This window comes from Gracilinanus agilis, chromosome 3 (genome assembly GCF_016433145.1).
Source record: "Gracilinanus agilis isolate LMUSP501 chromosome 3, AgileGrace, whole genome shotgun sequence".
In the NCBI taxonomy this organism is placed as follows: domain Eukaryota; kingdom Metazoa; phylum Chordata; class Mammalia; order Didelphimorphia; family Didelphidae; genus Gracilinanus; species Gracilinanus agilis.
The window spans coordinates 120626381-120641503 of NC_058132.1; positions in this window are offsets into that span (position 1 = coordinate 120626381).

Sequence of the window (15123 nt, forward strand, 5' to 3'; positions counted from 1 at the left end):
TCTAAGATGGAAGGTATAAGAGTTTAAAATAAAAAACAACAAACAGTATCAGAAAAGTAAGTGAGATGAATCCAGCATGACCTCTTTTTGATGAAGCAAATTGGTTTTGTGATGTCTACTTTCCTTTCTGGATGTTCTTTAGCTATTCCTTTAATGATTTTTTCTATAATTTTTCTAGGAATTGAAATTGAAGCTCACTGGACTATAGTTTGTAGAGCCCATTCTCTCTCTTTCCTTTCTTTCTTTTCTTCCTTCTTCCCCTCCTTTTTTCCAGAGGAATAATTTGTCCTTCTCCAGTTCTATGTATCCTTTCCATTCTCTATGATCTTAAAAAGATCACTGCTGACATGTCAATAATTTCTGCAAGGTTTTTCAGTACCCAAGGATGTAATTCATCTGGGTTTGGTGACTTTAGCTCATCAAGAGTCTCTAGATTCTCTCTCACTATCACTCTCCTTATCTTGGCTATGAATTCCTCATTAGCTATTTTTAATTTGCCCTTTCCATTCCAGAGAGCATTCTTCTTGGCAGAGATGATACAGCTTTCTCTATTCCCACTGTCACAAATATAGCAAAGTCCATTCTAGTGGATTGTTATTTTGGCAGAAATGCAGGTTTGGAGCAACTAAAAATGATTATGAAAATAATCTCTATGTTTCAGCTGTCTTTAAGTATTTGAAGGGGAATTAGACTTATTCTGTTTGGTCCCAGAGGGATAAACTAGGAGCAATGAGTGGAAAATGCAAAGTGGTTAATTTAGTCTTGATGTAAGGAAACACTTCTTTAAAATTAGGGCCATCCAAAAGTGGAATGAACTGCCTTGGGAGGTAGTAGATCCTTCCTAATTCCTGTCACCACCTCTGGAGGACTTTAAGAGCATGTTGGACAACCACCTGTTGGGTAGGTTGTAGACAGGTTTCTTGTTCAGTTATAGGTTGGATTAGATAATTTCTGAAGGCCCTTCTAAATTAGATTTAGGAATTTGTGATCTAAAGTTTGATATTTTTACTCAATCAGTCAATCAGCATTTAATGCTAATTTTTGAGGAAAAAAAGAAAGGCAAAAAATATTTCCTCTTCTCCAGGAACATACTATCTAAGGGGGAGACGATATGAATTGCTGATTATTTAATTTAAATCCCATCTTACACTTTTTCTTCTTATTTCCTATTTATCTCTTGATATGAATCATCTGTGTAAAATTGTTCTGTATATGTAACTGACACATTTGGTTATCAGTTCAACATTTCCTAAATTCTGTTCTATGACCTGAGTAATAAAAAGAGGTTTTGATGTAAAATTTTGATTATACGGATATTTTCCCTCTCAAATATTAAAGATTAACTTGGTGGTTGTCCTTTGAATTTGAAGAGGACCAAAATGACATCAATATGTTGAGGTCAATGTACAGTGTGTCTGACTACAGCTGATCTGATCCAATACAAACTAGAAGGTTCTATCATAGTCAGACACAAATAGTCTGTATGAATATTTAGGATGGAAGGATGAAGATAAAATTAGGCATATAGCAAAAATGCTTATAATATTGGGCTATGTAAATAGATATAATATCTTCTATTTTGCCAAAAAATCTTTTTAGCCCTCCCTTTTTCATCCTAAATATAATTCTATATACCCAAGTTCCCTTCAAACCCCAAAGTATTCCATGGCAAAATTATCTTGGGAAGTGCTGATCTAATTTGAATTTAGCATTTCTATTTATCTTCAGTATTTAGCAAAATCAATCTCTACTAACTCCACTAACTAACTTGAAATAGTTCAGACGTAGTGGTTTCTTGTCCCATAAGAAGTTTGAAATAATTTTCTCTTCTAATTTTTAGAACATTGCTAATAGATATAGTCTAGTGAAAATAGTATAAATTTAGGTATTGACACTAGCATTGGTATACTAGGTGTCTGTGGAAAAGTCACAGACTCTCAGGAACTCAGTTTCTTTAACTCTTAAATGGTCTTAATATCTATCCTATCAAGAACCAAAATTAGATGCAGGCAAAGTAGACAAATACCTGGAATGCAACACAGCAGTGATGGGCTCTTTTATTTTTCCCCAAACCTACAATTCTTCTGAACTTCAAGCATTCCACATTCTCTCAGTTTTGCAACCTCTTCATCTTTCTCAACTCTTTATCCTTCCCCTTGCCCCTCACATTCATCAGTTACCAAATTTCATTTTTTCAAGCAGATACCCGTTGATTGGGGAATAGCTAAACAAATTATGGTCCACAGATGGAATGGAATATATTACTGTGCTGTAAAAATGATGAAAGTGATGAATTTGGAGAAGCATGGAAAGACTTATGTGAAGAGAAGCAGAGCGAAGTAAGCAGAACCAGGACATTAGTCTAATATAATGATTAATAAAATGTAAATGGAAAGAACAATTGTGAAACAATTCAAACTGAAGGCTGTGAAATTGTAAAGAACGAGTTTGGCCCCAAAAAAGGGAGATGAAAAAATACCTCCCACTGCTCCATTTCAGAGGATAGGGCTCTTGAGTGTGTGGAACATTGAATAGAACAAGTTTTTCAAGGTTTTAATTATTTTTTTTTCTGCCTAATGAGGAATATCCTTCTAGGGAGAAGGGAATGATATAGGGTAAGAAGTAGGGGTAGGAAACTAGGTGATATAAATGAAAGATCAATAAAAAATGTTTTAAAAAAACCCCAGTAATCTTGTTTCTATCTTCACAAAGCCTTTACCTATGTTCCCTTCTCTCTAGTCACATGGCCTCCATGGCAATTCAAATGTTCTTCTCTTCTTGACTTTCCTGTTCTTCTCAGCAACTAGGGCCTTTCCCCTCAAAACTACTACATATTTGCATGTCAAACCCACTTATGTCTCTTTCCAAATATTATGTTTAGGGAACTATGATTATCCCAAACTTTCTCTCGTCAATCAGTAATAGCTTTCTTTTATGAGCTATTTTTAATGTCTAGGAATTGTATTGTTTGTGGTACTTGGGTTAACCAAGTTATAAAATGAATTTCACATTTATTTCTTCTAATATTGTATCCAAGCATTTTCTTTTAACTCTTAAGTTCTCAGGTCTTGCCCTTCCTTCCACCCCTCCCCGCACTAGAGAAGGCATCATTTGTCAAATATATATATATGTATATATATTATGTTTGTGTGTGTATATATGTATCTCTGAGTATATAAAAGTTTGTCAAGGATGTTTCTTTTTATCAGTTCTATGTTCGAGTATTTTCAATAGAATCATGTTTCCAAAAAATTACTGTGTATTTATTCAGTATTTATGTAATATATATGCATTTTGTCTTCCTCCCATATAAAGTAATGTCATTGGAGTGGAAGAAGGGAGGAAGCATTTCATTAAGCATCTACAATGTACCAGATATTATGTCAAACACTTTACAAATATTACCCCATTTGATTTTCACAACAAAATTGCACGGTAGGTGTTACCTTCATCCCTATTTTACAGTTGCGTAAACTGAAGCAGGTGGAGGTCAAATGACTTGCTCAAGGTCATACAGTAAGTTTCTGAGACTGACTGGAATTCTACTCCAGGACCAACACTCTAATCAATGAGCCACTTGATAGAAAGAAACTGTTTCATTTTAGTATTATTTAATATTTAGTGTCATGTGTCTTCAGCACAGCTTCTGATACATACTAGTCACTTAATGAATGTTATTGATTGACTAATTGAATGTAACTTTTTATAAATGAAGTTTTAATGCCAGATAATTTTTTCTCCATGGTCTCTAGATGTTCATTTTGAGACACGTCCATTCGGCTGCGGACTACTAAAAGCTCAAAGTCATTGATGTGCAGAAACACAGAAAGTACAAATTTTGAACTCTCTCTAAGTTGGCACAAGTACCTCAACCCAGCTCTGATTGCCTATTTACTTCATAGGAGAATGTATAGAAAAGTGCTGAAGGTGTAATACAAATACAACAAAGTAAAAAAAAAAAACACTATTAAATTTAATCAGTAGCTTTCTTCAAGAACCAAAGTGGTTTTATATTCCCTCCCTCCTCTTCCTGTCCCTCTAGGCTGCCATGAAAGGCAGATGTACCTTTGGGAGAAAGGTCAGCAGATTTAAATATGGGGATTAGAGTGTTTATATGTATGGATTTCTCAAAGTGGACACATCTGTGCTGTGAATCCAAAAGTCCAAATGAAGAGACGGAGAAGGTACCGCAATCCAAGGTCTTGAACCTAGGCTTTGGCAAAAATGAGCCCAGTGTCCCCCTTGATCCTTCTCCTAAGAACACAGGATTAAAAATAACCTGGGTGTGTGCCATCTCCTGAGATGGTAGCCATGTGATCAGCCAGAAGATTTCTGTCATGCACATAGTACATGTTCAAAAGATATTTTTGAATGAATGAATCTTAGATGTGAATCAGGTCTGACCCAGGGATAACAGTCAATAACAATCACAATGACTAACATTTTGGATCTTTATATCTGTTATATATTTTTAGCCACCTATATTTTAATACTTGCAACAATGCTGTGGGGTTGGTAATGTGGATTTGGGATCTATTTCAGAATAAGGAAACTGAGGCACAGAGAGAGATTTTTTTAAGTGACTTACAGAAGGGGACAGTTAGTAAAAGGGGTGGAACTGAAGTAGCCCCAAGTATTGACTCTAAATTTGTAGAGTTCCTCCCTCCATTTCCCCAGAGCTGCTTCTCTATCAATGTACCTGCTGAGGTTAGACTCATTTCTTCCAAGTCTAGGAACCCATTAATACTCCACAGCTACCACCTCAGGAGCCACATAAGAGATGCCAAGCAGAGTTAGAAATGATATTAATCTTATTATGAGGCAGAAGGAATAACAGAAAGGGAGAATGTGAGAAATGGAAGAGAGAACAGTCAGAGGAGGAAAGGCAGCCCAACAAAAGAATCACAGATGCTGACATATTTTATGGTCATCAGCTTCTGGTGATTTTTATCAAAATAGAGCAATTTGGTCACTGTAGTATGACCCTAGAGCCGCCAGATGTCAGTGTAATAGGAACTATGACATGTTTCGGAACAGGTGGCAAATGCTCCCACCACAGAGGAGTAATGAGATTTAAGGACAAAGTTCTAACAGTAGAATCTGCTCTGCTTAATTAAGTCTCTTACTGTTTAGATGCCTGTAGGATTTCATGTAGTGCTGTGAAAGGATAACTAAGGACATTGAAAACAAACCTTTCACAGGATGAAGTAGGAAAGTGACCATCAAATCAAACACGTCCCAGAAATGGAAGATAAAGGAAGACATTATTTTCTTCTTCTCCAACCCATGATGTCCAAAACAGAATTCACCCCCATCGCTGACCCTAGAACCTATCCTTCTTTCTATTTCTGGGGAGGGTACTTCCATTCCTCTAAGTCATCCAGATTCCTAGGAGGAGGAACACATACTTTATGTAATCAGAGAAGATTCCCTCTTGAGATGACTATTGGTTTGGCCTCCTTGCCACCTGAAGCATAAAAGGCCCAGCCTTTGGGAATTAGCATTAGAGGTTTGAGCAGAATTCTCACTGCCTTGAAAAAAATACTTTTTGGTCTAATGTGGCTGGTTGGTTGTGATGACTGCAGAGGGGATGGGGAGTAGCTATATAATCTAAATTACTAATGGCTGTGTGAATGTAGGAAAGTCACTTAAATTTTTTCAGCCCCAATTTTCTCATCTGTAAAGTGACTGCTCTAAAGTTCCTTCTATCTCTAACAAAGTTTGATCTCTAGTAGTTTATAATCTTTATTTTATTTTTTAATTGATTAATTAAGAACATTTTTCCATGATTACGTGATTCATGTTCTTTCCCTTCCCTCCTCCCAACCCTCTCCAGTAGCCAACAAGCAGTTCCACTGGGTTTTACCTGTGTCGTTGATCAAGACCTATTTCCATATTATTGATATTTGCACTAGGGTGATCTTTTAGAGTCTAGGAGCTTGCTGGTACTCTGATGGGGGTGGGTGAGTAAGGGAAAGAGAAATTGTTTTCTCAGATAGTATACATTCAATTCACATGTTTACCTTTAGTGACTTCAAGCATTCCTATGATTTTATTAATGATCTTATTTTCATTTTTCTATTGGCAACCAAGCACATTCATGGCGATGTGCACTAGATGGGTGCAAGTTTGTGGAGCTGGCTAGGATTTTACTAGATGTTTCACTGGTCTTGTTCATCCCTCCTTTGCAGAAAAAAAAAGTCAACGCCCTACACATTTACTGCATATTTTCATGGTTAGCTTTTAAAACTCAAGTTTTGTATTGAATTTATGCCTCCAAAAGCTAGTGCAAATTCTTTAGGCTCTAAGACCAACTGTGCAAAGTCAGGGGTGTGGCTTAGTGACAAAATAAAGTTATTAGATAATTTAGAAAAAATAAAGTTGTTAGATTTCTGCTATAATATCTTCAGATTCTGTCAGCAGCCTAATGATCAGCTGGCTAGAGACAATGAGATTGCTGACTTGCATCATAGATTCCTCACTCATTTCTTTTTTTTTTTTAAACCCTTAACTTCCGTGTATTGGCTCCTTGGTGGAAGAGTGGTAAGGGTGGGCAATGGGGGTCAAGTGACTTGCCCAGGGTCACACAGCTGGGAAGTGTCTGAGGTCAGATTTGAACCTAGGACCTCCCATCTCTAGGCCTGGCTCTCAATCCACTGAGCTACCCAGCTTACCCCTCCTCACTCATTTCTACTATGCTCTCCTACTTCTGAAACCCTTTAGGATTTCCAATGGCACTGAAGTATTATTTCAACTGGTTCATCCTCCATGATCTCCAACATCATCTATCAAACATGAAGGACAATGTTGGGAGTGACATCGAGATTGGTCTTGGCATCTCCTGACAGTAGTGACTAGAGTCCCAGCAACCTCTTCCTTGGTTTTCAGAGGGCGGCAAAGGTAGAGAAGTCCAACACCATCTATCAACCATGAAGGACAATGTTGGGGGTGACATCAAGATTGGTCTTGGTATCATGACTAGAGTCCCAGCAACTTCTTCCTTGGTTTTCAGAGGGTGGCAAAGGCAGAGAAGCTTACAGCAGTAGAGTAGACAAAAAGAATGCCTTTACACCACTAATGATGGACGCTAAGATTCAGGTTTAAAACTGTTTTAGCTTTAAGATTTTTTTTGCTATGCAGTATTTATAATACCATAGATTTCTTGTTTTATGAAAAATGAATTTTGCCTGAAATCAATGTTTTTTTTATTGAGATGTTGGCACAAAAGGTCACAGAATTCTAGAGAGAAAAATGTTTTGTTTGTTACCAATTTTATTTGGTGTGCTGCATTTTATGGGTTATTTCATGGTTACTGTATTAGGAAAAGGGTATACTATTAGAATTAATGTTTTGTTATAAATAATTATATGCAGAAAAATGCATTTTCAGCAATTTCTATCTAACAATTACAGTTTTAGATAGTCAAAAGAACCAAACCCCTGATTTCCAAGAGGTTCAGTGTAGCAACATTTGTGTTTTTTTTTTTTTTTTTTTTTTTTTACTTTTGTGCCATTTTCTAGGAAAACATTCCAGATAAAGTTGAGTATTGACTATATGTACATTTTATCCCTTCCTGGAATTAAAAACTATATAAGTGATGTAGAAAATGAAGAGCTATAATAATTTAGAAGGAACTATGACTTTTGAGTCATCAAAGTCCAGTGGCAAGACAAACGTTAGGACAAAGGGCAATGGCTATGCAGTGGATGACCTTGGCATCTTTGATGTTTGACCAAGCGCTGGGTGCTTTGTGACACCTGCTTTGGCCACTTTCATGACCACTTTGGAACAAACTGTCTCCCATCCACCCAATCTGCCAAGAGAAGCCTTCACGTGCTTGGGGTCTTTATAGTCACAGAGGGATTTGAAACCTATCGGTTACTGTCAACCTGGTTTAGCCTGTCTGCCTGGGCAGTTTTACCAGGGTATGGCTGCTGTACATGCACAGCTTCTTGGAAACACAGGTGGGAGCTAGGTGGCAGGTGGATACCAAAAGGGGAAAGAGACCCTGAAAAAAAGGTAAGCTCATACATCTGAAGTTCTAGTCTTCCCTGCACTCTATACACCTCACAAAGTAAGTGCTTTATAAATGCTTTATTTGTATAAGGATAGAGCTCCACTGATAATGCTACCTAATGAATAGTAATTACCTTTTCTAGGTGAGAACACACATTTTGATTGAATGAACCAATCAGAATCAAAAGTGAATAAGGTCCTCCTTGAATCCAAGCCATTATATCCCCATTATATTAGAGCAGTGGTTTCCAAACTTTTTTGGCCTACTGCTCCCTTTCCAGAAAAAATATTACTTAGCCCCCTGGAAATTAATTTTTTTAAATTTTAATAGCAATTAATAGGAAAGATAAATGTACCTGTGGCCATCACCGTCCCTCTGGATTGCTGCAGCACCCACCAGGGGGCAGTGGCGCCCACTTTGGGAATCATATTAGAGACTTGGTCATGCAATGAGGAATTTATACAAAAGGGAAGCATAATCCCAGAAAGAAAGAGGAAAGAGTTGAGTCACATATAGCTGAGCCAAGAAATGGCCCTGGGGCAACTAGGAAATGAGAAGGTAGGATTGAGTTGTGGCAAAGAAGGTAGATATCCAAGGTGGCCATTGACTCTATAGGCAATTTGTAGCAAAAATCCTAGGTTGTTGGCCCCTCCCCCCTGCCACCCAGTCAAGAATTAAAGGAAGTCTACAGAAACTTTTTCCCTAACACCCTTCCCAATTTTGTCTACTAGTATAATACAGGGTGTCCCCAAAGTCCTAATGTAGTTTTAAGCTATCAAAGTTTATTAAAATAGTTTTGACTTTGGTGGGCCTCTTAGGGATCCCCAGAGGTCCCTGGGCCAAATTTTGAGAACCCAAGGGCAGTATGACCTCTAAGGTCCCTTTTAGCTCTAAGAAAGTAGGATCTCTAGTAGTTTATAATCCAGTATTAATGCTGGTATTTAAGTGACCAAAGCTTAAAAATGGCATCAAGACTTTTGCTCTCATTAACCAAATGTTTCCTGATTTTTTCCCAAAGCACAGAGAGATATGGGATCAACTATATATCTCCATCTGTATAAATGTAAATTTAGATAGAAAGCCTAACCTCTGCCTAAAATTTAGGAATCTTCCTAGCCTTGTCTCAGAGTGATTATATCACACTTTTCATCTAAAATAAACTCTCTGTAGCCTCAATGGAAGTAAACTTTAGGGGTGATTATATTTTACTTAGATTTTAAAATGAACTAATGATTATAATAAGATGTTGCTCTTGAATCGAAAGTAATACAGTGCTGCCTTGATACATGAGCACTAACTCACATGCTATTTGAGATATGAGCAGTCACAATCAAGATTTTTTTGCTTTAAGTCACAAGTGGATATTTGGATCACAAGCTTCCACCCATGGGATGAGCCCCGAAGTGGATGAAATAATCAGTACAAACGAGATTAAGGAAATGTTGAGGATTTGGGAAAAAATTAAACAATTTATTGAAAAGACACACACAGAAAAAGTTGCAACATGTCATGTGTGGAGCTGTATGATGACACTTGTTTCACACATTATCAAAGCGTTCTGAAAGGGAGGAGGAAACAAACTTCCATGGAAAGGCTTTTGTTGAAATAGCCTCTAAGTGAAATCGAGGAAAGTGTGGCAAAACAGCCAAAATTCAATGAAGAAAATGATGATAATTAAGTAAAGTAAAAAAATAGCAATTAATCTTAGCAATAAAGTTATATGTCAGAAGTAATATGTAAGGTCAATTTTGCACTTAAATGTAGTGATACGTGTGTAGAAAGTAAGTTATTTTAAGTGATAGCACACGAAATGAAAACCTTCTCCACCAGCATCTTCCCCTGACAATGAAGGTAAATAACATTTCATAAGCAAGTTTATTTCTTTACATTCTTTCTTATTATCTATAAATATATTTATTTGTTATTTATAAAGTATGTTTTCATTTTTAAAGCACATAAAACAGAAAATTCATGTGTTTTTTTGGGGGGCCGTAACAGATTAATTGTATTTCCATTAATTTAAATGGGGAAAATTGACTTTGTTGTACCCAAATTTTAATACCTAACCCAGGTTCCATTGATAGTGGCTGGAGGAAGGATCACACTGACAATGCAATATGCAAGAAGAGGCTCATTCTTTACTGGTAATAATAGCTAGGGTCACTAGGCAGAGAGGCATTCTCAGCCAAGGGTTTATATAGAAATGTTTGGGGAAGGGGGTTGGTACATACATAATTATCAAGGTGGTGTCATGGACAGGTGGTCAGGAAGCATCTGGGGAGGGGGGTTTCAGGGTCAGGGGTCAGGAAGCATTTGGCAAACATTCCTTAAGTGGGCAAATATTGTTAAGGAGGTAAACATAGACAAACATTCCTCAAGAAGGTAAATATTCATCAGATAAGATAGCTTCAGTTTTAGGCTTATCATAGGGGGAGATAAGGAAGACTGTACTGGGAAACATTGGGGGCTGGGGGTAGCTTGCCCAGGCTAGAAATAGTTCAGTAGTCTGTCAGACTGATTTTTAAGTCTAACAACTTGACACACGGGCAAATTGAGTTACAAGCTTGACCATGGAATGAATTAAACTCGTGTGTCAAGATACCTCTGTAACTGGGTCCAATAGGCTTAAAGTCTTTAAAAAATAATTTCTTTCTTTAATAAGGACTTAAGTATGGAAATACTTAAAGCATAGAGAGTAGTTCTTTGATATTTGTTGCAAACTACTTTGGTATAGCCCAAAGAGCTTAGATTCTTACTTGCACTGGCCAGTTGAGTCCTGAGAAGGCTGGTCAGCTTCTTCTTTCCCTCCAAGTTCTAGAAGTATTTCTGAGAGGTGAGTGATTCTTCTAATGCTATTGTTGACGTGGAATCTAGAGATCCCAAACTTGTGGCTTAGTGAGATCTGATAAACCCCAAGTTTTAGAAATAGCTTGTAGGCTGGAGACCCCCAAAGCTTGTGTCTGAGAATCCACCCTGAAGGGAATCTCAGGCTAGCAGTTGCAGAATGAATAATTGATCCAGGGGTAAATGCTAAATACCCTTTTGTCTTAGGTAGTCTTCCCCATTGGATCAAAGACCCTTCCCTGGAAGACACACCTGAGCAGGAACTATCCTTTAGTATCCATTGTAAGTAACCTCTTTCCTTACTCCCTAGCCTCTGGCTAGAATTCCTTTCCCAAGTTGGATTGTAAATCCCATCCTTACCAGTATAATGTCAATCATCTTTCCCAGCCCCTGGATCTTCCCAAATGGTATATAGGTTCCCCAATTTTGTTTGTTCCTTGGAGTTGTCATCTAGCGGGGTGGCACTCCCAGGGGGTCAGGGAGCAGAGTGAAGCAGTGTTCAATCCTTAGACTCTGCATAAGAGGCCTAATCAGCCCTGTTCCCCCTTTCCCTTGATTAAAGAGTGGTTATGACTATTTAATAGTTCTGTGTTTTTTATAAGTTAACACTATAAACTTAAACTTCCCTTTTAATGTATTTTCAAGATTAATCATCTATACATTTAGTATTTTACCTAGAGCATTGACTCAGTGACTGGTGTTCTAATATCACTTGCTAGTCAATATTGCCTCACTATTATGGATAAGCAATTAATATTATCATTTTACAAAAGGACATTTACTGAGAAGATATAGCAAGAATAGGAGAATAAACACAGCCCACCGATCCTGAGGGCACAATCTTACCTCTGTGCTATGGGCATATTGTTTTAGCAGGAGTCTCAGTTGCCTGCCATCAATCCACTGCTCTGCTAGACCCCCCTAGGTTGCTCCTCATTGGGTTTTGCTGCCCATATACTCTGGTATAAACTCCAGTTCATGGACCTTTTGACATCTCCCAAGACTTTGTACCAAAGGAACAATGACACAAACAGGAGGAGGGCAACCATCCCAAACACAGTCCTGTCCAGAGCCCATATATGTACAGAGTGAGTCTTATGTGGGAAAGGACATGTCCTACCCTGTCCCCCATAAATACACATATACAATGGCCATTTGGCACTTAGAGAGTCCTCCTTAATAATATTAACATGCACACTATTAATCCATTCATAATTATACAAATTATTATTAATTCATAATTAATGGATATAGTAAAGTATCTTAAGGTATCTTTGGTGCTCTTTTATTTGCTCCTTTTAGCAATATTCTGTTTAGTTGGATACTCCATGCCTTCGGGTAATCAGGAGCCCTCAGCACTTCCTCAATGGCTTAGCTATGTAAAGATGGGACAATAATGCTAGTAATGCCCCATATTATAACTTCTGACCTCTCCTTCATCAAAATGTATCTCTTTGTCTAATAGAGTCCAATGCCCTGTGCTCAGTTGGCTATGGGAAATCTATCTTAGAATGATAAAATGTTAGAGCTAGAAGAGATCTGAGAGCTTATATAGCTCAAAATCCTATTCCCCACCACCACTGCTAACACCACCACCATTTTTCAAAAAGAGATTAAATAACTTTCTTAGGTACCAGCTTATTTTTGGCAGAGTTAGGCTAGAACCTGGGGTTCCTGATTTAGTCTAATGTGCTTTTTTTAGCACATAAATATGCTTCCTCACCTACTTTTTTTTTTAAAGAAAAATGAGCCACTAGTTTGTAGATAAAGCTTTATTTGTGATATGTAACCAACTTGTATAGAATCTGTCAGAGGCAGGAGGAGTATAGATCTAATAAGTAGTTGCCAGTAATTAACACCAGAATGTGAATTAGTTTCATATATTCTTTAATTTTGGCATTTTAAGAAGGTCGTAGCAGGATCACATATGGAAAATTGCTCAGTGCCTTCAAGCATTTCTAATCTTTTCCCTGAAACCAAAACTTAAAAAAAAAAAAATCTTTACCTTCTATCTTAGTATCAATTCTATTACAGAAGAGTGGCAAGGTATTAAGTGACTTGCTCAGGACCATATAGTTAGGAAGTATCTGAAGTCAGATCTGAACAAAATCTGTCTTTTTAATACTATTTTTCTCCTAGAGATGCTTGTGTTCAGTCATTTCAGTCATATCTGACTTTTTTGTGACCCCACTTGGGGTTTTCTGGACAAGGATACTGAAGTGGTGTAGCAATCCAGGTATACATTAATTGTGATATTATTCTAAGAGTGCCCAAAAACTGACTCTAGTATTGCTTATGATTGATTTCTGTAACCTTGAGTTAAACTGAACCTCAGCCTTGCCAAATTCCTAGCCCTTCCCTTAGGCTACACTCTGGAAGACTGGTCCTTTATCTCAGGCTCCTTATTTTACCAAAAACAATCAATTAACATTTTGTATCAAGACTTTAGGCCATATGGATTCCGGATCTAGATGTTAGCTCTATCTGTTGTCTAAGGTTCCAACAGTTTGTATCTCCTGATGATTACCTCATAATGTTAATGAATCAGACCACTAGGCTCTCCCCTTCCCCCCCCCCCTTACGGTTGTAACCCCAATAAAAGTAGCTATATGACAGTTGAGAAAAGAGAGCTCTGAATCATCTAAGCTCTTGACCACCAGAGCTTACTTGCTGTCTGTCTACCTTATGCCAAAGCTTTCTATGTCTGCGTGCCTTTATTCTGGCCTTATGTTCTCTTTTCATTAGTCCTTAACCCGTAACCCATTTTCATTCAGTCCTTGGTTCCCCTTTCTGAGTGTCCAACCCACTAGGAATCTTCGTGGAGCCGGTGGAGGCTTCAAGTGGCTTACCATTTCCTTCATTGTATGGATGAGAAAGTGAGACAAACAAGGCTAAAAGATTTGCCCAAGGTCACATAGCTAGTAAGCGTCTGAGGCCAGATTTGAACTTAGGAAGATGAGTCTTTTTGACTTCAGGTCTAGCATTCTATCCACTGTGCCATCTACTTGTCCATAAAGATGTTAAATGGATGTAAATTATGGAATTCACAATCTGCTTATGATTCAAATAATGCATGGTGGGTAGGATGGTGGACATTAGCAAAGATAACATATGGATGCCACACCAAAGGCATTATCAATTACCAAAAAAAAAAAAAAAAAAAAAGAGGTAGACCAGTCATGTCACCAAAGCTGGAGAAAACAGATGGACCATCCATCCATCCATCCATCTATCTATCTATCTATCTATCTATCTATCTATCTATCTATCTATCTATCTATGTGTCTATCAATCAATCTATCTGTCTGTCTCTATGTGTCTATCAATCGATCAATCTATCTGTCTGTATCTATCTGTTTCTCTCTCTCTCTCCCTCCCTCTCTCTTTCTCTTTCTGTCTAGATACATACATACATCTCTATACATATGTCCTATATACTATCTGGGACAGATGGGCTAAACCAGTTGAGGGTAACTGGTAGACCTCAAACCAATCAGTGTCTTAGGGGGGATGACTACCCCAAGCATGTGAAGACTTCCTCTGGAGGAATGGGTGCATGAGAACATTTTTTTTCCAACAGCCATAAAGGCAGCTGAAGTAGGTGCTGTGAAGTGCTTAGAGCTTGTTCAAATATTGAAGATGCCATCTCTGGCCATCACCAATCGTCCTGAATTTTGTCTTGCCACTGGATTTGGGTGACTCTAGAAAAGAGAGTGAGGTTGATGACTTTGTGTAACTCTGGCTCACTTAAACCCAAGTAACAGGCAAGTCAAGACATCACGTATGAGGCCTCTTTGAAAATGAAGGATGAACAACAAAGGGTGATGTGGTCAAGCTGACTCTGGTTAAACTTTTCTGACCGGGGCTTGACTTTTTATGGTATGCTTCTCAGATGCAGTTAAGTGGTGAAGTGGACAGAGCACCAGGCCTAGAGTAGATAAGGCCTGAGTTTAAATGTGGTCTCACCTGCTGTGTGAATCTGGGCAAGTCACTTATCCTCTGTCTGCCTCAGTTTCTTTCACTGTAAAATGGAGATATTAATAAAAGCACCTATCTCACAGGGCTATTGAGATGATCAAATAAGACATTATTTTTAATGTGCTTAACTCAGTTCTTAGCACACAGTAGACACTTAAATGTTTATTGCTTTCCTTATTTTTAAAATAACTTCACACACTCTGTCCCTACTCTGGACCCTAAGTTGATATGTTAACATAGTTACCAACCAGATTTGCTGTGCCTTCTTCTGACTTTGTCACGTC